Source organism: Azolla caroliniana, unplaced genomic scaffold (genome assembly GCF_043228905.1).
Source record: "Azolla caroliniana isolate FFs.n. ecotype wild unplaced genomic scaffold, voAzoCaro1.0.p SCAF_13, whole genome shotgun sequence".
Classification (NCBI taxonomy): Eukaryota; Viridiplantae; Streptophyta; class Polypodiopsida; order Salviniales; family Salviniaceae; genus Azolla; species Azolla caroliniana.
The window spans coordinates 19,496,782-19,504,849 of NW_028230448.1; positions in this window are offsets into that span (position 1 = coordinate 19,496,782).

Consider the following 8,068-nt stretch of genomic DNA (forward strand, 5'->3'; position numbering starts at 1 on the left):
GTATATTTTGCCTTGATTGAAAAGGATATATATAGCATAAATGTTTTTGCTTTTGTTTAGTTGATTTTAATGTGTAGTCTAAAGGAAGGCCATGTAAGTTAGTTGTAGTCTATTTATCTTGTGTGAGGCAAGGCCATGTAAGCTGGTTGTAGTGTATTTATCTTGTGTGAGGCATATTAAATCTTGCAGTTATTTTTTAAATATAGATCATCAATGTGGTTTTTTGTCATCCAGGGTGGTTGTCTCACAAGCAGAATAGGTATGCTTGTGTCATAAAGCATAGTTGTCATCTCTTTATGATGTCAGTTTTTGTTGTTCTCAGTTTGTATATGTGTTTTTGTAATGGGAGGGTATTACATTTTGTTGTTTTGGCTTGTATATGCTTACCTAGGTATATGTTCAGTTTGATTTCTTGGCCTTAAAATCAAACCATGGCAGTTTTTGTTGTTCTCAGTTTGTGTATGTGTTTTTGTTATGGAGGGTATTACATTTTGGTGTTTTGGCTTATATATGCTTACCTAGGTATATGTTCAGTTTAATTTCTTGGCCTTAAAATCAAACCAAACCTTTTATTTATGCATAACATAAAACATTTCAAACCAAATTGAATTATTTAGTTAAACCATATAAGTTTTAATTAAACCACTGAAAATGTATTAATTAAATAAACATTTACATTCAATTAAGTAAACTATTATACAAAAATTAAATTTAACTACTGAATTATTAGCAAAAATAAAAACTAATGAAGCATTAAGGCATGCCACTTAAATGGAGAACTGTTAAATAGATAAACTTTAGTTTTAGAACCAGACCATTTTATGATATTTGAAACGAAAGCAAACTGGGTCATTAAATTTAAGGTGAACCAAGGCATATAGTTATGCTTACCTTCAATTGTGAGAGTATATTGTATTGTTATGGTTTTGTTTTGGAAGAGTATTTAGCCTATATAGGTTTACCTTCATTTCAGAAAGGATGGTTCTGTTTTTGTTATGGGAGGGTATTATATTTAATGACGTTTATCAACATTTTCATTGTGTAATCCTTATATAATGTAGCATCATTAATCAAAGTACAATGCATACAATTCTTTTATTCACATAAACCTTGTATATTGTTCATTCATGTGTAAGTGTTTCTTGTTATGCAATCATGTTGTTTGCTCATGCAAAGTGAATTCAAAGCCTAAATGTGTCAAGTAAATATTTTTAGCTTAAATGAATGTAAAGCATTTATGCTCCTTACTATGAACTACAATTATTAAAATGCTTGGATGGGGCTAAAGAATTTTCGGCTTTATAGTCGTATGATAATTATTAATTGTCACATGGAGTTTACTTTCTAGCTTTGGGGCGTTGATTGAAAAGTAGGCATTGTCATTTTTATGAAAGAAATGTCAGAACTTTTTGAATTTTTGCATTTTACTTTTGAAGATCCATTGTACTGATTTTGAAAATGAGATTTTTGTTATTGCTTGTGCTTATTAAAGAATTAAACAAGCCCTAAATGTTCCTTTTGTGCATCAGAAGTGTGATGGAATATTCTTCCCCTCCCTCATTCTATTCTTTTCTTTTCTCACTAGTGTTTATTAATAATTATTAGAAACCATATTCACCTTGTGGTTCTTCAAAGACTAACATATCTCTTTCTCCCTATTTTTTCATATTTTATTGGTTTTGAAAATCAAAACCACTCTTACCTTTCTTATCGGTACCTAACTACGCAATGCATTATGTTGTGTTTTGTGTAGGCTAGGGGTACATTTTTCTTTTTTTTAAAGTTTAACCTTCTACATTTGAGTTGTAGCTCCTAAATTGATGTCTTGCAAGCATATGTGTATTGTGTATACAAGCGAAATTTTGACAATGGGTAGTGTGGTGTTGTGATTGCTTATGGTGGTGTTTAAAAGGTAATCAAATTGATTGCACACACAAATGCACACATCTTTGGTTATGGGTACATGTGATTTTATAAGAACAAAATTTTCACAATTCACCACCCTTCTAATTGTATTGAGTACACATAACAATCTAGTAAACAACAATACTCCTAACTTATATAGTAATACTTTGGAAAATGATTTGACTAGTATTACAAAGAAATCATCCAAGAATTTAGTTGTTGATCTTAAACGAGCATGATGTCACTTTTTATATGTCATTAGGGAAGTTGTAATACGAAAGGTAAAAAATGCTCTTAATTTTGCCACTTCAATACAAGACCAACTAATCACCTTAAGAAGGCCACATCATACAATAAAATTTTAACAAATATGAAACATGTTTCGGTTTCTTAAATTGAACAATCTTATGTTACATTGATTAAATCTTTTTAATATGAAAGAAACAATTATCAATAAATGTCCACATGCAACAACACATGAAAGGAATAGCAAATCAAACTAAAATACCTTAAAACACGAGGATGACATGTGCCAACTGACCATAAATATGGAGACAATCAAATTGTCTTTTTGGTTTAAAAGATAATAGTGCCTATATAGTTTTTTGAGAACTCTTATGAAGATCAATATACAAACTTTTCTATAGACAATTGCATTTTTAGTTTTGATACATGGGATTGTTTCGTATGAGAGCTTTTGTTAATAGATGCATTGTGCACACATAAAGAAACACACACGCTTGCATCAAAAATTTCAACTTAAAATATCAATGAGGCATGTATGTCCTCTACATTTCATACACCTTATCAAAGGAAAATTTGACAAGCTTGCACAACATCTACTTAGTCATAGAATACATTCCATTCTAGATACATGATAGACACACATTTCCATTAATGCATACACATATTATCAAATAAATTGGTATCACATCTATTTGGTCATATAATATATTAGTAATTACATGCTAGATATATGATACACGCCATAGATGTTGACACACATTTTTGCATGTTTTGATGTTTCATGAATGTACATGGATATTATTGTTGATTCAATATATTACATACTTGATGCCGTCAATACATGCACATATTATTGGAAGTTTTGATGCTTCATAATTGTATGCAGATAATATATCTCATTCAAACTACATAATAGATGCCATCAACACATCCACGTATTATTGCAAGGTTTAATGTTTCATAAATGAATATAATGTTAAAAATTCAAAAGATGGCTTTAATTTGTAAGAGGACTTGGGTGGAGGGTTGAACTTTTATGTTTCAACTTTTGAATTTCTTCACCATGCTAGCAACCCACATCTTGAAGGGCACAATTGATGTATTTTTAACTTTGCTTTGGTGTGGGACAAATTAATGTCTTGAGAAACCTAATTCAAAATGTTTTTTGCAAAGGCTATAGTAATACAAAACATGAAAGAAAAAGAAAAGTGGCTCATTTGTGTTTCATGCAATTGAATACAAATATAAAATCCATCAAAAAACTATGCTTGGAGTAAATGAAAGAAAAAGAAAAGTGGCTCGTTTTTTCTTGGCGTAATTGAATACAAATATAAAATCCATCAAAAATCAGTGCTTGGAGTAAATTAATGCAAATATAAAATCCATCAAAAAACATTCACATGTGTTTTAAAGGGCATATACGTGGTCCTTTGTAAGTCTATGACATTATGTACTTTATTTCAAGGATATGTACACTTGGTATTAAGTGATATCTAACATAGTCTCATTGTAATTCCAAGCATTTCTAGTGATTGTTTGTTTCTAGAGCACAATTTGGGGTCTTCCACCTATTTACTTGATGTGGATCAGCCTTACAACTTCTTGTTTCATGCATTCCTATGTCACAATGTATAATGGCACTACAACTCTCTACATGATTATGTCATTCTTAGGGTAGCAAGAACACAAACAAACAAAATAGGGTAGATTACACACTTATATACATATATCTCATGTTATGCATGTATTTTGTAGAATTATTGGAAACATATACATAATAATTCTAGATTATAGTACTAAGCTCGGAAGGCAAATCATTGGCTCCAAATCAGTGGGTGCTGCTCAAACTCGCAATAGTTGGAGGGATAAAGGCATATCAGATGACTTGTTGAAGTCGTTTTGGCGGAGACTATGGGCATCTGATATGCCAGAAAAAATCAAGGTGTGGTTTTGGCTTCTTAGTCATAAGGCGTTACCGGTAGGGGAGTGGATGAGGTCTCGTGGTGGGGAGGCTGGTTGCCTGTTATGTGGTCACTCTTTGGAATCGATACCTCACTGTTTTTGGAATTGTGCAGAGGCAATCAGCATTTGGGGTCGAAGTCTCAGGATAGTGGCAGCATGCGGGGTGAATGGGAGAGTTGTGTGGGGGTCCTTACAAGGTTTGAAACTAACTAAGGAAGGTTGGGCGGAACAATTAAATCCACATGGTCATGGTTTTATATTGCAGGGCGGCAGTGTATTCAAAAGTGTGGGAGTAGAACCTGGTACAAACTCTAGTTTTTTTGAGGAGATATGGATGTTGGTGGCATGCTTCTCGGTCTGGCACATTTGGACCAGACGATGTATGCTGGTTTTTCAGCAATGAAAACTCCCAAGCGGTGAGGTGTTGCTAAACATTTGGTTCGAGCTGGTATCTTGGCTGCGCGGACAGTACAACTCAATTGAAGGGAACTCGGATGCAGCAGACAGGGCTCGCTCAAAGTTTTTGCTGAAATGGGGTCGCTCTCCTATGATGGTTAATTCAGCATCTGGTCCTAAATGGAATTACCAAGCACCAAGATGGCTGTTTCCGCCATTGGCTTCGTTGTGAATATGTGGTCACCATGGTGGTCACTATGTGAAAAGAGGCAGTGGGTTACTCTTGTTGTAAATAGTTAGGTGAGGATTATGCTGTTTTGATTATGGTTGTTCTTCGATGTAATTCTTTTGCTAACTAATGGGAAGTAGTGTTTGTTTTTTGGAAAAAAAAAAAAAATTCTACAAAATAGTATGGATTTTTGTCTGACTTCATCTATTTTGTAGAATTATTATGTATATGTTTCCAATAAATCCATAATAGTGTATCCACTTTCTTTTGCTCCACCAGAGTATTTTATTCTTTGGATATCTTCAACAATCCATCTCCTCATCCAGAACCTTTGCGGTTCCACCCAAATTCGCAGATATCCAATGCACTTAGCATCAAACTAAATATATTTATTTGAAGTCGTTATTAAGCTAAGAAAAACATCAATTACTTCCAAAGACATCATACTACATGTTATTATACGTGTTCTCCATTGATTGCTTGTGATAACTCGATCTTTGGCATAAATAGACAATTTATTATAATTAAATCTATTTGCAACTTAACAATATCTTGAACAACTCAAATATTTGAGGGGTAACACTATTTTTTCACTCTATTTTTTGACCAAGGTTAAGCTCCAAGTATTCACATAAAAATAATTTGGTGTAAAGTAAGACAACTCTACCTTGTCAAACAAATGTTTATAAAATATATTTGTATCAGAATGCATGTATTTCATCTAGTCAAGGTATTTCTTAATACTAATATACTATCTTTTTCTAGAAACATGATTTTTTTTCATTGAGAACTATAAATTCTCTTTGCTAGATAGCATGGGGTGAAAGTCTATATAAAGAAGCTGAAAGGTATTCTCATGTGGAATTTTTGGATGTCAGAGCATGTGGGGATCATTTCCTCAAATGCATATTCAAGTTTTTTAATGGCATTACCAGACATCCCTCTCCCTTCTTAGGCATATGATAGATAGAGAAGACTAAGAAGTGTAATAACTAAGTGGATTTTACATACAATTAATATAATTGTGTGCTTTTACCCATAGAGAGAGAGAGAGAGAGAGAGAGAGAGAGAGAGAGAGAGAGAGAGTGTGTGTGTGTGTGTGTGTGTGTGCACTCGCGCTTTAGATGTTGATAGTAACTTTCAATTTAACCTTTACAATGAGAGATTGAGTAGATAGGAGTTGTAACATTTGCCTAATGAAATAACACACCTTCATACTAACCTTTCTTTCCCAACATGTAGTGCTAAAAAACAACCCATGTTTTTGTCTCTAATTATTTTCAAATGACATGCTATATACCGTTGCTCTATAGTTGCTTCTCTATGATGGAAAGCTAAAAAAACAATCCATGTTTGCACTTTTAATGATTTATGACTTATTCTCTAATACATAACGCTAGAGAAAAAATCCATGTTGCTACATTAAATGAGTAAAAGATTTTTTCTCCAAGATGCAATGCCATAGAAACAATCCATGTTTCTAGTTTTAATGATTTTCAAACTAGGAGTTTGGAATAGTAATTTGACTTGTCCACTTCTATAGAGAGGCAATGAAAAAATAATAATAAACAACATTTCTAATGCACTAGCTTTAGGGATATTTATGACAAAAGTGTTGTGAGACATCCAAAAAAGAGGCAAATGTTAAGAAAGGCGAGTATTCAACAATCCATTTGAAGCAATGGTCTTATTCATTTTATATGACGTAATGATGTGATGTGTTCTTCTCGTGAACAATCACTTGTCATAAATGTCAATTGTGGTTGAAAACAAACCTAACCAGGTGTGTGTGTATATTTGATATTACAATCCCACACTTAAATTGAAGAAGAGAGTGTGCCTATGTTAAAGATTCAAACATGTTATAATATTATCCTTAAACGTGAGTTGATGAGCATCTAACTCTTAACAACCTAAAGAAAACAAGGGCATCTTGAATAATTGTAGTGAACCAAATGATTAAATTAAAAAATTCTCAAACAAAATGTATTCGTTTGACTAAAGAGTGAGTATGCATGTTTAAGTTTACATGTCTGACTTGCTTTCTTTTTCTTTTTCTTTTTTTCCAAAAAAGAATATACTCCATTAGTTAAAGTATACACAGACTCGATCCCTTTCTCGGGTAGGCCTTGCCTAGGCTATCATACCCTTCATAAGAAATCTCATTATTTATCTTACACTTTCACATGTGCCTCTAGCCATCCTTTCATACACATCACCTACATTCACTATCCCACATGAGATCTCTTTCACGCTCCTCGTCCAACTAATGGGAGGGGGGAACAACCATCTGGATACTACATATTGCCATTGTATATCCATTCCATTTGTTGTAGCCATCGGTGTAGTACACCACCGCTTTCTAAAATTCAGCCTCATTCATTTTGTAGCATCATCGGTACCATCAATCCACTCATATTGAGCTCTCAGTGTAGTTATTACCGTGTGTTAGATTAGCTTAATCGATTCAGTTGGAGGGCATTTGTTTGCTGAAAATACCTTGGTACACATTGTTGTCCATATACACCATATGGGAATGGGGGCAAGCAACATCCAAAGATCTCCAAGTTTATGCTTCTGTGCACTAATTGTAGGTACCTTGTTGTCAATGATCAGCCGAACAATGCCATTCTCCCCTATGTACTTAGCATTGCATGTGCAATCGTATTTTGCCACATCATCCTCAAGACAGTTCCAGCAAGCATGTTCCCAGTTGAGGGTGAACGAACTAGAGGCATGGGAAAGTAAACGTAATGTCGTTCCCCATACAACCACTACCTTGCGACATTCGCATAGACAATGGGAAATGCTTTCTATTTGTCCACATGCAAATAAGATTGTTATTTCTTCCTCGCTTGGGTTGCAAACAATTTATTCACCATGGACATGGGGAGAAAATGTTACATACTTTCAAACTAGTGGATTCTACAATGGTTAGGACAAGTAAGAAACTAGCATTGAGGAAGTAAAAGATGAATGAATTCTCCACTATCTTGAAGAGAGACCATACAACTTTTTAATCTCACCGACTACGAGATATGTGTAAAGAATTTTAAGTAGGTCTATTGAAGATGAAGTATACATGCAACAAAGGTAGGTTGGATTATGTATGCTCAAAGAGAGAGACACTGACAGAGACAAAGATTGATATAGTTTAGTTGGTACGGTTGTACGACAGAGACAAGATGACAATGTGCTCAACCCCTGGATTCCACATTGGCACTAAGTAAATTAAGGTAAAAGAAAGAGGTGTGTTGAACCTTGAACCTAGGATTCAATGTTTGTAGTTTAATAGCTTACACTAGGGTAAGGTACTAACAAAAAAATGAT